The sequence below is a fragment of the Cygnus olor genome, chromosome 7, assembly GCF_009769625.2.
Source record: "Cygnus olor isolate bCygOlo1 chromosome 7, bCygOlo1.pri.v2, whole genome shotgun sequence".
Lineage (NCBI taxonomy): Eukaryota > Metazoa > Chordata > Aves > Anseriformes > Anatidae > Cygnus > Cygnus olor.
The window spans coordinates 22,457,885-22,473,212 of NC_049175.1; the positions used below are offsets into that span (position 1 = coordinate 22,457,885).

At 33.6% G+C, this 15,328-nt stretch overlaps 1 long non-coding RNA gene across 1 annotated transcript; it reads left to right on the top strand.

Annotated features, from left to right (window-relative positions):
- Positions 1-11,610: 11,610 nt before the first annotated feature.
- LOC121073430 lies at positions 11,611-14,100 on the top strand. The gene is made up of 2 exons (XR_005821707.1): positions 11,611-13,068; positions 13,636-14,100. It is a non-coding gene; the product is annotated as an uncharacterized LOC121073430 (long non-coding RNA).
- The last annotated feature ends 1,228 nt before the right edge of the window (positions 14,101-15,328 follow it).

A 15,328-nucleotide genomic window follows, 5' to 3' on the forward strand; every position in this document is an offset into this window, starting at 1 on the left:
ACCTCTTATTTTAGAAGCTACAGTTGGTCAAAATAAATAAATAATATTACAAAGTTACTAGAAGTGTTTTCTGTTTAGAAAAAGCAGTCTCACTGAAATGCATTATAGAGCAACTTGTTTATTTAAGGAATATTTATAAAGGTTAAATTCAAAAATATTTTTTATTTTGCTAACAATAATTTAAGTGTTTTGACTTGTTTCAAGATTTACACCATATTGAGGTCCTTTAATCAAATTTCATTTTAAAATAATGTCAGTATAACAACTATATATTTCTTTATGCATATTTTAAAAGTTTTCCATATGAAAAATGTTAGCACATTTTAGGGAATCCAAACTTTTCTTAGTGAGCACTTCTGATTGCATGTATTAAAGATATCTATTTTTATTATGACCAGTACTTTTCTTTTTGATTAAAAATATGCACCTATCAATACTCTAATTTTGCATGGTTGGAAACCTAACACCAGGCTTCAGTTCTGACTACAAATCTTTGGAGAAACAAACAAGCATACAGGCCTCTTCACTCTGTTTTACTGTGGTCCTCATTGCTGACAATACAACACAGAGATAAGTAGAGAAAAGCTGTTTCTGGTACTAGACAAACTAACTGGCTGTACCAGGAGGGCTCTACATTTATGATTCCTGTATAACTCAAAACTCATTTGAGACCTATATTCTGTGGGGAAGAGGGGGAAATTGTATAGTCTTCATAGGAATGAAATACAGAATCATTCTTGTACAATAATTCTTTTCCCTCCTCTAAGAACATAGTCTCCAAACAACACAGGCTGAGTTGCAAGAATTGTTTTATGGAACATCTGTGTGTGGTTTTTTTTTGGTTTTGTTTTGTTGCTGTGTGGCTGTTTTTTTTTTTTTTTGTTATTTTTTTTTCCTGTCAGAATGGCTCCACCCCTCTTATCTGCTAGCTTTTGCATATATCGTATCCTTCACAGATATGATTTAACCCACCAACCCAACAGACAGCCACATACTTCTGAATCATGTGACCAATGAGCACTAGCACAGGGCAAGGAGCAGAAATACACAGAAGTACATGTGTTAAAAGTGGGACTTCATCTTCAGTTCACTAAATCAGCAGGAGAAATATACATGAAAACGATCCCATCTCTGATCTGGACTGTCAGACAACTTGAGGTCTCATACAAATAGCAGAATGCATAAGGGAGGAAGCATATAACCAGTAGAAACAAAGAAGGGAAGAACACATTGTACTTTTCAATATAGCAGTGAACTGTTAGGTTGGTTCTGCAGCCTGATAGAGCCACACCTGAAATATGTTGTTCAATGAGTTTGAAATGTTCTACATGTTCACATAAATTAGCAGATTGGCTTCACCCTAGTATTTACCTCAATAATCTAACTGAAACCAGCAACCTTTAGGGAAACTACAGATAACCATATCTATTTAAGAGTATTATGTGCTAGTTACCATAACCAACATAGGATAAAAATATTTTTTTCTTAGTAAAACTTATTTAAACAGTCAAACTTAGTTAAATTTAGCTAGTACTTTTTAAAATTCTTTCTTATGAGAGCACAAATGCAATGCTTCATGACTCATTTTAGATTTGGTTTTAGTATATCTTGGTATATAGGATTATTATAAGCCATAATCCTATATATCAGTTATCCATATTTAAACTAAGATCTTAAAATATGCAATGAAGGCACCAAAAATTTACCTTAAGACACACTATTTTTTAAGGGAGAGGAATTTAAATATATATATAAAGAACTTTTTCAAAGGGACTAGAAGACTAGTTTTATCACAACCAAATTGTATTAGCAAGCAGTCTACAGCAAATATATTCAAGTTAGTATGCCCTACTGACCTAAATATATCAATAAAATCTTATGTCCTGAAATAAAAATTCCACTCAGAACATACAGAATGCATAGCTGATAGCTTTCCAGCATGCTACTACAAGTAGAAAAAAAGCTCCTCATGTATATCAAACAACTTTGAATATTATTCTTACTGCACTCAATTATTTAATCTTGCAGGTTAATCTGAAACTGAGCCTAAGGCAGGAACAAGAATTTAAGTCTGTCATGATGACACGATTTAAGTGCCGTATTTTTGACATGTATAAATAAGATACCTGAATGAAACCTCTCTTTTAAGATTGGTGAACACCACAAGAGTTTTTAACAAACACTTTGATCTGGCTACACAAAATGAGAAGAAACTGTATTTGCACTCAGAAACCATAGCACAAATAGATCTGCTGCAAAGTTACTTTAAAAGCACAGTAAATAAGATATAACTGTCTGTAATCAGTCCAGAACTGTTGACCTCTTCATATCCATAACTTTAACATCATGTCATTCTGTTTTCACAAGAATGCTCTCTAAACAGTTTTCAAGGTTAATTTTGCTGTTACTCCCTCCGGCAGAGTAAGAAGATAATTCTGTCTCCTCACAAATTTCATTTCCAGCTTATTTGATATCAGTAACTTGTACCCATGCTAAACAAAATTTTTGTCTTTTGTCAAGGCCGCTGTTAGAAGTATAACAGATAGACAAATTCAAAAGGTAATACTGATACTTCAAAGGATGTAGAAAACAGGATACTTCTTGTTAGCGGGATTGCTGAGAATGCAGTCTTCCTTCCATGACAACATTGTAGGGCAAGCAGATGTTTCTGAGTAAATAAATTTGAAGAGGATTTGCTTGAACCTGATAAAAATATTTGCCATCGTGTCTGTATAACAGATTGAAGAATATTATGTTAATCAATATCAAAACATTAAAATGTAAATTAAGTGTATAAGCCTTGAAGTTCTGTTTTTGATTTTTTTCTCAGATCATATCCACTAAAAAGTTTTCCATTACTCACCTTAGTAATTCTACTGCAGTAGGACTATTCTTCTAAGTTTAAACCTGTAATATTTTTGAAGGGGGGGGGGGGGGGGGGCAGAGGGGAGTGGGGCGCGATGCTTTTTAGAAACAGGCAGTATAGTTGTTGATAAAATAAATGGATTCAGACTTAAGCCAAAGAGTAGATGTAACAGTACTGTATGTTCAGAAATCCCTTTTATTAATGACTGCTTTTCAAGTCTGAACAAGTTCACAAACAGTAAAAATGAACTTCGGTTCAATGTGCAGCATGTGTACAGCACAAACTGTCTGGTCTGCTGCTGTGAATCAACATTATTTCAGCTCTTTACTCATTTACGGCAGCTGAGAATCTGGTCTTTGGATTACTTTGCAATTGAATGCATTACTTTGAAATTGAGGCTAACAGATCACTTAAATGTGCTGCTACCATTTCCTAATCCTTCTTAGGAAAACAGTCTACTGAATAATTCCTGAAGCTCAGGAGTTTCCCAATTAATAAGTAAAAAATTAAATTATAAAGATAATATGGTTTTCTAAAAAAAAAATAATAAAGTGTATCCTTCTGTATAAACAAAATTATTATTTCTCTCAAATACAGAATTAAAATGTTTTTTGGGGAAAAAAAGAAATTAAAAATACTGGGGGACAGAAGGAAACAAAGTTAGAATACTTCAAATACTAGAAATCTCATGAGACAGTCCACATGGTTAAAGGTGAAAAAAATCCTCACATTTTCTTAACATGTAGGTGTTTTTTCACACACATTTGAAAAGCATTCTTTTACAATAATTTTGTCCAAATACAATTAACAATGTATAATCTTTGTGGAACTATACCACTACTTGTAACAAGAGTACAGACAAACATATGACTGTGAAGCTAATCCATACTTGCTGATGTGAACAAAAGGCCTACAGCTGATTGACTGGTGTTAAGCTACAACAACAATAGGGAAATAAAATAATAATAAAGCTGCTAATTTCACCATGTCCTCGAGCATAAAGCATTACCCACTCCCTCTCCAATTAGAACAGAGACAAAACCTAGTCTGTGGGGATTGCAGACAGTTACCAGTTACATCATGGGACAGAACACTGAAAAAAAAATCACTATATTATTTCAGCTATTTATATTTTGAAGGTGTGGTTCTGCAGTCAAGTTAGCCAATCCTACTTTAACTGAAATGGGGAGGCCTTACTTCCCTTTCTTTTTCTCTACTGTTTCCTAATCTGGCTGAAATTTACTTTTTTGTTATTGTTGTTGTCATTGAATTAATGTTTTATTGGAAACTAGCTAGTGAATTGAGCTGGTTCATGGAGCCAGTGAAAGCTGGAGCCAGTACAGAATCACATGGCTCAGATTCAGAGAGAAAGCAAAGAAGTAGTAGTGAAGTGTTAGATTGTCTCAACTGATGTTAAGAAACTAAATCTTTAGGCAGATTTATAACTGACCCAATTAAAGATTTTCTTACATGGATATCTTCCTCTATTCTTCCACTGACATGAAGTGAGGTTTAGCATTGAACGTGCTAGATTTCCCGCTATTATACTGAGTACATAAGAATTTAACTAGTGCACTAATGAAGCACAATTAATGAAAACGGTGAAGTCATCTGCAAAGACCAATTGAGAAGAATTTTATAACCTGTTCACATGTGCTCCTTCCTGATGAAATAAAAGATGCCAATGTTTCAAATAGTTCTATCAATGCTCAGCCTTAAACATGATTTTTTTTTTTTTTCCATTCAGGGCAACAAGTCTGCAGGGACTTGAAAGTTATTTAAGGGTATATCTTCATTGCTGAATTATTTTTGAGTGATTTTGTCAGCTCACGCAGGAAGACCTGGTTCAGATAAAAGAAGCTAATAATTCTCTGCATCTTGCAGATCATTCATTTGATTGTATATGCTTTGTAGAAGGCTTAGGGCAGCTTATTTCCCCAGTCAGAATATTAAAATATGCTCAGCAATCTTTTCCAGGGAACTGTGGAACAAGTTGTTAGTCCTGCTCAGGGTGCAGGGTATTGTCAGATACTGAAGTATTTAGCCTGTTCCTCACTGATACTCTGGAGAAGACACCTGCCTGCAAAAGCATCTTGCAAGCTTCAGTATCTAATAGATTAATTCAATTTACACATGAATAATGGAGCACCACATTTCCATTCAGAGACAGCACCTGTGAAGGAAGTTGTGGCCAATATCAATGTTTACAGTTCAAACGATTACAGTTCAAATTCAGCTTGCCATAATGTGCAAAACTGTAACCAATTATTTTTGTTTTCTGCAAAACAGCTCTGCTTCATGTAAGTGAAAGTATAACTGTGTATGTTCTAACTACAGACCACCAATGCAAACATATAGCTAATCATGGGTTAAAAATATTTAGGAAAAACGTAAAAGCCACATGGGTGCAGGGGTGGAGGGAAGGGAGAGGAGATACCAAATAAAATATTTAAAAGAATGGGACACTTTTCTCCTCAAAAACAACAGCAGGGAGCACTTGGGAGGTAGAAAAACTGCTCAGTTTCAAAAAATGCTTGAATTGGTTAATAAACATTGAGTAAAACTTGTAAATACTCAAATGGAAAACCTGAACTATAAAATAGTAATTGTGTTAGTTGTGCTGAATTTCTACTTAATCTATATGGTTAGGCTAGGTTTCAGCTTTGGTTTGAAAAATTCTGGCATTTCTTATACTACTGAGACAAAATGGAAAGAAAAATTATTCAAGACTAAGGGTCCTCTAAAGCCCAGTGTTTTCACTGTAAATATTTTACTGACTTCAGAGAATACTGAATCAGATCTCTGAATATGAGTTTATTTCAGTTTAGTTTCATGAACTCTTTCCTGCAGTTTGCATACAATCAACTTTGTTCACCCTATTTGGCCCAGGTTTGAAGGCCAACTACTGTATCTTGCATTCTTTTAGTAAAGATGCTTGCCAACTTCATTCTTTCAGACACAAAATATGCAAGCTTTCTTTCCAACATCTTTGACCATCACCATTCATGTCAGTAATATTTTTTTTCCATATTTATGCTTCAACTATCTGAGCACAGTTCATGGACCTTCTTTTCAAGACAAATTAATAAAAAAGCAGAAAAAAATAATGCATCTTGTTATACAATTACTACTTGGTATTTGCAATCAAGACTGCTCATTCTCTCTTGCTTATATAATGCTTATACAATCAGAGTTTAAGCGAATTAGCATTTTTTGCAGAGTAACTCACCATCTGCTTTTATGCTTTCAGTAAATTTTTCCTGAAATGAACTCACATAGGTCCTACTTTTAGCAAAGTACCTAAGACTTTAGGCACTGAATAATGAAATATTTTTCTTTCATTAAAAATCTCAACATGAGAAGAATGTTATTATATGAAACTTGCAAATAAGCTTAACCTCAGATAAAAGTAACACATACCTCAATGATATCTTTGAGTTATGCTTTTCATTATGTTTACCTCAAATACTACTAATAACAGTAATTAAATTACATTTATTTGTCTGGGCTACTGTATCATATTACAAAATAAATTAAGAATTTATAACTCTACTGGGCCATAATTTAAATTCAGTACTTTTGTCTGTAAAGACAAAAGTTCAGCTCCCCCCTGAACATCTGTGAAGAGTCTGTCTACAGATTTTTTTATTATTTTTTTGTGTGTGTGTGTGAAATACACAGGGAAATGCAGAGCTGTTGTTTCACTGAAAGAAGTTCATCATCATTATTACAGCCATAATAACAGACCCTGGCTGTATTCTGATAAGCACATTAGAGAACAAAACAAAACAAAAGATATTTCTTGCTCCATACAGTTAAGGAAAAGCAGAAGACAGGGAGTGGGTGAAAACAATGAGACAAGCAGCGTCACAAATTTGTGCTGAGAAAATATTCAGCACAATGAGAAATGTGATCATCCCCAAAGAAACTTATCAAGAAAATTCTTGTAGACAACATGACAAACAGTGAATTTTAACACATTTCTAGAAAGCCTGTCAAAAAGTTTTATAAATGTGTAAGTAAAGTCCTGTCTTAAAGTAGAAAGCCAAAGATTCTTGTTTGAAAAAGAAACAATGAACGTTGTCATACTTGGTTAATCAGAGGCACAAATCAACTTCTCAGAAGTGAATGAAAGGAGACTGATATAGGTGCTGATTACGTATGAAAGACCTTGAGCAACTCTTCTAGAAATGTTGCTATACCTGATGTCAGATATCTTACCCTCCATAAAGGCAACATATAAAGAAATATTAAAACAATATATAATATTCAAAAAGGAGTGTTGCTGTCTTAGGAGCTCAGAGAAAAACTGAAACTAGAAAGAAGTAAAAATATTTATTAGGGTCAGAAAAGTAAGTCATCACATACCAACATCAGAAAGTGCATTAGTCTTAAAACATTAGTCCTAAAAACACTCCCAATTTAGGCCACTTCAGTCCAAAGTATTTTTAGAATATAGCAACAATACTTCCTTCAGAATGTTTTTTAAAGTGTCTTCAGAATGTGCATTTTTATTATACTCATTCATAGCTGCTGAACAGAAAAGACAGAAAGTAATTGAAACCACACATACATATGTATACAAATATGCACACACCAACCACATGTTCATCAAGAAAGTCAAATTCATTGTAGATACTAAACATCCTTACATGTCAACTGTCTGAAATTAGCAACATAATCATCATAGGTATAATCAGAACTAGTACAATTAAGGTCGAAATAGTCCAATAAAATTAACTTAAAAAAATATAAAAGTATGGAAGTAAAGATAAAAGAAAGAAGAATCTATACATACGTGTGTGTATGTTCAACTGTGAAAGCCAGCAACACAGGTGGGCACATCCCATTCCAGTTAACATTTATCTTCAGTACATGTTTAGAATATAACGAGTGACTCACATAAAACCCAGGGGTTTATTTCTGATCCTTTTTCTCTTGGACGTTACACAGAATGTGCAATTATGAACATTCCATCTTTTAAATCAAATCCGTTTTAATTCAGGTGCTGTGACAAAAGGTCTATTAAATATTTCTATTTTTAAAATCTGTAAAATATTTATTAGAAAAGAACCATCTCTGTCATATCCAAAGTTTTTTGAAAGATATTACCCTTAATATCTTGAGCTAACCACTCAAACTCTCAATATATCTTCAACTTCTATGCTCCCAGCCCAATCATACTTTTCCAACTTTCTCTACAGTCCCATTGAATTTCACTCCGATCTGCTTTGTTCCAAAGCTACAATTCAAGCTTTATTTGTGGCTGACAGAAGATAAATCGAGTGCTTTCTCTCACATCTGTGTGTTACAGCCCAGTTAGCTTTCTCTTCTGGCTGCAGCTACTGTTTAACAATCATCCATGGAGGAACAGGTTCCAAGTGTTTGTTTTAGATGAGCAATCTAGAATAGCTTTTAGCATTAGAAAGGGCCTGTTCAAACAGAATGCTCAGACTGGCAGCCAAGTAAAATTGTAGTAAAAATAGGCCATTAGATTTTCATCAGTTTAAAAATGTCAAACTCTCCCTCTTCCCCAAGGCAATTAATAACACCAAGAACACTAATATGGCTTCTGTCAGATTCATTAGCCTTGACAAATCCATTCCAGCTCCAGCATATTATCCCATCTTTATATTCCATCACCAAGAGAACTCCAAATATTCTTTTCAAACACCACTTTTAGTGATAAAAAATAATTGCTAATTCCTCTTAAAAATAACAAAATGCATCATATAGAATTGCTGAGGTTTTAATGGAAAAGATGCACAGATTTATCCAGGCTGTTGTCCTGTCAGTGTGGTTATCAATTTGGACATGTTTGCCAAACATGCTCATGCTTAAGGTAAGGGGAATGTGATCACTGATTTAATAACAGTACTCCCAATCCTGTGATCACCCATCTTTTGAGTTGCATAAGAATACACAAATGAACTTCTCAGGCATTTAAAATAGCCAGCATTCTGCCATATGTAATGCTATCCAGATTCATTATAAATATAACAGTTGCGATACAGACTTGAAAAGGGAGGGTTTACATACCAAGGTATAACTGCCATATTTTCACTAATTACAGCATTAGACTATTCAAAAGTAATGTTATCATTATTTTCAGTAATAAATAATAACATTGTATATAATAAATAATAATAAATAATAATATAATATATAATATGATATAAATATTAATAAATAATAATATGTAAATCAATAATAAATTATTTTTTTTAACTGTTTCTTTGGGGAGAGTGAGTTACTGAATCACCTCTCAATAATAAATGGAGAGCTGATATATTTTTTATTTTATTTTTATTTTTGAAGAGAAACACTTAAATTGATGTGACCTTGATTTATCCTTCCCAACCAAATATACGGTGCTTGTAGGGAAGCTGGATATTGGAAGGTCAGAATTCACATAAAGAGAACATACAAGCCATATGTTCTAGTAATCCACTGTCCTGGATATGTTCTTACTCTATTAGTCACTCAGTGTAAAAGCAAATTTCTGCACAATGTTGCCTGCCTACTTGAGGTACCATGTATCTTACCCTTTTATTTAAAATTAACATGAAGGAAACTCAGCACAGAAACCTTCTTCAGCCTTCACTTGCAAGTTCCACTGAAATTTCATGTTGCAAACTGAAACTTGTGCCAGCTTTCAGCTTCAACAAGGCATTGTACATCCAGATATTCACATTAGAAGTTACAAATGACAATTATAATAATACAGTACTTCCATATTTTTAGGGGTCTATAAGCAGCAACTCAAAGCCAAATAGCCCTACACCCCTGCAGGCAGTCTTAATCAGCATAAAATGTGATTGAAAAAAGTAGATTCAGCAATACTCAAAGTTTGTAACCAAAACTCCCCTTCCCTAAATGAGGCTTTTTTTCCAACATACCTCATCCTTGCTCCCACAAAGCCCAAAACATTAAAAATAAAGGTGCTATAAAAAGCTCTATGTGTCACAATACAAATAAAACATTCCCAAAACAAAACAAGCAACAAAAAAAGCATCTTGAGGCACCTTTGCAAAACAATCCATACTCAACCACTTATAAATGAAATAGAAAGTTCCTTTCACGCTGTTTAAGACACCAGCTAAGAGAGAACTCTAGTGTAAACTGGTGGAAATAAAGTGTCCCAGGGCTTCACAAGCACTATAATCTGCTGTTTTGAAAATATATTAAAGGATTGTTGGTATATTGAGTCAACTCAGAACGTGTTGAAACAATAAATATCCTCCAAAATAAAGCAGTGCTACATAATTCATTAATTCATTTGCCTGCCTTTAAAATGAAATAATAATTAAAAAAAATCTTACAGCCATGATCCACCGCTCTACTCATGCAAGAAGTGAAACTTGCATAGGTCTTTTATTGGAACAGTTTTTAAATATAAATATTTATTATACCAAATTACACATAAAATGGATAAAATATCTAGTTAGATATACTAGTATATCTAACAGTAACTACAGACTTCATGTGGCTTTCAGAGGAAAGCCTTAATGGAGTACGTTTAAGAAATCATGCCTCAAGGCTGAAAGGGATCAGATCACCTTTTGTATTCAACATCAAAGGCAAAAGATTGACAAGTATGTTCATGTCATTATTTTTTTTCTAAAATTTCAAAGTTGCCTGCTCTATTTATCTGTCTGAACAAAATATATCACTTAATAAAGGTCTAATTCTGCAGTCTAAGTCTGTTCTTGAGAGACAGATAAATTACATATCAGCTAGCTAAACCAGGTATTTCCCCAATCAACAAATAAATAATACTAATTAGAAATTAGAAAAATCATGAGACTGCTCCTTCACACACAAGTAAGGAAACGTACTACACTCAGAACACATCCGAACAGCCTCTCCTGTTCATAAAGTAGGAACTGTCAGACCTCACTCCAGATGTTGTTAAGGTCTTCTGTGGATACAGCCCCTAAACAAAATTTCATACACCAGATTATATTAAAATGTAACATTTCCAAGTTTTTTGATGTTTTCACTGTGTATTAGATGGCCTAGGACTCATGACTAAAGCATAAATACTTCCTATATCCCAACTGATAACCATCAATTTAGCCTTCAATCTCCTGAGAAAAATAAATCCCTTTCTCTACAGATACATATTTACCAGAAGTACAGATTCCAAAACTGACAATTCCTCTAGCACGTCTGTTCTATGAGAAGCTGTTCAGCACTGCTCTGAACAGTCTTTTTTTTTTTTTTTGGTGCAGAATAGGTTTTCTTTCCTGGTGATGTAAGTGACTGACTGAAAATAGAAAGCCTAGCAAAGCTGAAGTGAGCATTGTGTATCAAAAATCACAAAGCACACAACACTTGCTTTGGGACACAACAAGGATGGTTTCTGTACAGAAGCACAGAACATCTTTGAAGAAAAACTGAAAGAATCAGCTGTACCTTTTGTAAAAATCCAAGGAAAGGTTCATTCCAAACTAAAACTAATATCTATTTATTTCAAGGCACTGTACATGAATTAGAATGGAATGACTATTTGTTGTGATAAAAAGGAAAATGAACCTAAGATTAGAAGATGTAAAATAAGAATCTAAGGAAAATTTGACCAATCTTTTAACTCTGAAAGAGTATTCTTAATGAACTCCAGGCATACCCAGAGTTACGTATAATCACCAGCATGTAAAAATTAGCATGGTGGGTACTAGTGACACTGTTGTACTATGAATTAATTTGAATTAATTCCAAACAATTTAAATTGATCTCTCCAGACTTCTTCTAATACGTAAAATAGAAGGTGAAAAGTTCATTCATTCAAAACTACAACTTTTTACATAGGTGATCAAGTGTTTTATCGTAATAGAGATCCTAACAGAAAGACAGTTACTTGAAAGAAAATGGTTAAATAATTTGTTAGGAAATGGGATTAAATATGGTAAAAGTTATTTCCCAGCCTTGGCATCCAGCAGGGAGCCTCACTGGTGCCTGGATAAGCAGAGAAAAGCCTTGTACACAGACCTTGATATCTCCCCAGTAAAGTCATATTTGTAGTGAAGGACATTGATAGAGATTCTCAAAAAAAGTGTGCTGGGGAAGAATAGGGGGGGAGGTTAGGGGAGGTAGACAGAAAACACAGCACAGCCTTTCAGAACAAGAAGTCCTCTCCCAGATTTACATTTTCCAAACCATTGACGTATGTGAAAGAAAACAGGCGATAAATTTTCATTCTCAGCGTACATTTAAAGCCAACACTTCAATTATTACTATCAGTCCTGTAGTCCACTGCACTCCCATTTTTACCTCCCCCAACTTATGAATGATACTTTCCAAGTTTTCAGCAGTTTTACAAAGCAGTACTTTTTTGTGCACCCAATCTGCAGGTGCAGCAAAGACCTTGGCAAGGGGCAAACTGATTATCACTTGTGAAAACAGTTACACCGTATTGTTCATACTTCTTCAAGGTCTTGAGCAAAGCATAAATTCACATGAAAATGAAGTTATTGCAGTTCAAGCATCAGACAGCTAACCAGGTAAGTCTTACTGTTGCTTGCAGAAATGATTTTACAATATTTTGCAATTTATTAATGTTTTTTTTCTCTCATGCATTTTTTGGGTAATTCTAATAGGTATTTTTGCAACTTTTAAATCACAAACCCTTAAGGATTGTGCTGTAATTCTGATTTCTTAAAGCAAAGACACTGTATTGTTACTGACTTGTAATTCATCTTCAGATCACTTATACGGAGATGACTTCATTTTTTCTTTCTGACAGCTCTGTGTTTTTTTGTATATATTTCAAAATAGGAAATTACACTGATGAATTTTTACAATGCAAAACAGTTTAAGTCCCTGCTTAATCATAGGCATTTATGTTGGTTGTTTCATGCTTTAACTTCTTTTCTTCCAGACTGAACTAGTTTTTAACAGTCTTATAATATTGAGTTGAAAGAAAAAGCATTGTGCAAAATATATATATATATATATTACTTTTTAATCTATACATTTATATTGCAGGTTTACTCTTTATACTCTTGACACAAGCAGAGTTGATCTTGATTCAGCTCGTTGTTCCTTTTTCCTATGCATATACTTCTTTGAGAATTGGATCTAAAGAAGCATAAGGCATGGGAAAATGGGGCGACTGAGGTACTTCACCATTCATTCCAAACAGCATTGTCAAGACGACTACAGAAATGTATAGAGAACACAGACATATGAAGAACTGAAAGGTTAATTTATGAAACTCTCACTTAACCATCAAAAACTGAACAAAAGATAATGGTGTTATTTACTCTGTTTGTATAGTAATGTTTGAATGTTTCTTACTTCAATGTGATTTAATTTTTTATGGGAAAAGTATTTTAATCATCTATTCAACTATAATATTTAATATATTGCCTGGTGAAAAGTTCCATCTAAAGCATATGCATTGCTGAGAAGCTACTTCTGTAGTCCTTATCCCTATAAACCTCCAATTGAAAGTACAGGGAAAGTAGTCACAGAGATTACAAAAGTGCAGCTCCGAACCTATCTCTCAGTTGCTGGGAGCCAGTCTTCACTGAACTCAGTGCCGACTCAGGCATGCAAGGCCCAGTCATCCAAATGTTACCCCAGTGAGGTGTCCGCAATGCACTAGTTATTCTTAGGACCTGATCTTATAAGATTCTAAGTACCTCTTCATGATTGTTAGCTTGCGTTGAATTACAAATTCTTATCTCGTAAAAACAGACATTTAGTAAACAGTAAATCAAATAATAAACATGCTAATTTTTTTCTTCTTTTTCTTTTATCCACAGGTGTCTTTGAAGAGGAACTGTAGAAATTATTTAGTCCCCCTCCCCCCCATTAACATTAAACATTTTTTTATATTTCTGTCCAGCTACTTTTGTTTAGCCTAAATAGAAATTAATCATATCAGCTCTGGGAAAAATATTGTTATGAAACAATGTAACTGTACATATCACATATCAAATAAAAATCTAATATTTCAGACACAGATCAAAAGTTTGTGTTATCCTACATCCCAAAGTATATCAAGGTTTGTAAAACTATATGCTTTGAAAAAGCAACACTGGGTGCATTACAAGCCATATTTCTCGGTTGTTATTATTATTCCATACTATTCCAGCCTAAATTGCTATTTTAACAAGCTACTGTTTCATTTCATTTCATTGTCTCTAACACTACTATCAGAGCACAATTCTATTTACATGTCACTTTTTCTTGCTTAAATTAAAAGACAATAAAAAGAGCATACACAACTGTATCTTTATTCAATGACTTCATATCAAGGTTTGTGGTAAAGGGGTTTGGGTTAAAGGGGTTTTTGCTTTAACAAAACTCCTTTGAACAAATATACTTTCATTATGTTTTTCTATTCTCATGTAAGTTTTGGGAAATGGGAAGAATAGAACACTGGGGGAGGGTGGGTGGGGAGGGGAAGGTACACACTACCTCCACCTGCAGATAAGGATAAAAAATCTCTACTACTAAAATAAAGTCAGGTATGAATCAAGACACTAATGAGCACTGCCACTATACCAGTTACATGAAGAGTGAAACACTAAATCCCAAAAGACTCCCAGCCTTTTGATTATTTATTATTCTAGATAATTTCAAATGTACCTCCAATAAAAGAAGCAAGCTAATAAAATTCACCAGCTTATGGTTTTGAAGTAACTTTATGTTCAGATTTTTTTCCTCAGAGATGGGTTATCCTTTCTATCAGCAGAAACATCAGAATATTATAATTCTATATTAAAGAAATCGCTAAAAATAAAAGGCTTTGGTTGTATTACAATAAAGACAACTTTTTTCATACAATGACTAGGTGTAACCATGCCAGACTTCACTCTAACATGCTGTAAAACTGCTCCTCTGTATTCTGTAATAGGCAATGGATTTTTTTTTTTCCATTTTAACTCATCTGAACCAAGATTTGTTTCAAGATTCTATGTTGTGATTTTGAACTAGAAAAATAGTATATATTTTATACACAAATTGATAGTATCAGTTTGTATGTACATTTGATACTTGAAGCTAATTTGAAATACTGGAGGTCCCAACTCTAAAATCAGATGTACAAGCAAATGACTTTACAGAAGCAGAGAGTTTGAAATTCGAAACTATTTATAAAAAGCAATAAAATTATAAAAATAAGTTACCAAAATTATCAGTTCAATAAACTGATTTATGCACATCCCTGATATCAAGAGAAATCACAGTAAGGACAGATGTACTGCTCTACGTGCAAGAGTATGTGCTATTCATCATTTCTGGCAATAATTACATGACATAGATGATGACACCAAACACAGTGTGCGTGCGTGCACACACACAAAAGTTAAGTCATGAACACTTAGAATAATAATTTCATTCCAAGCTTTGTTAGAATAAATTTTCAATTTGAAAAAAAAATCTGCATTTCATTATACCAAACAGCCTTAGTTTTTTTTTCCCAAACAGAAGAATATTTCGGCAGTATTAAGT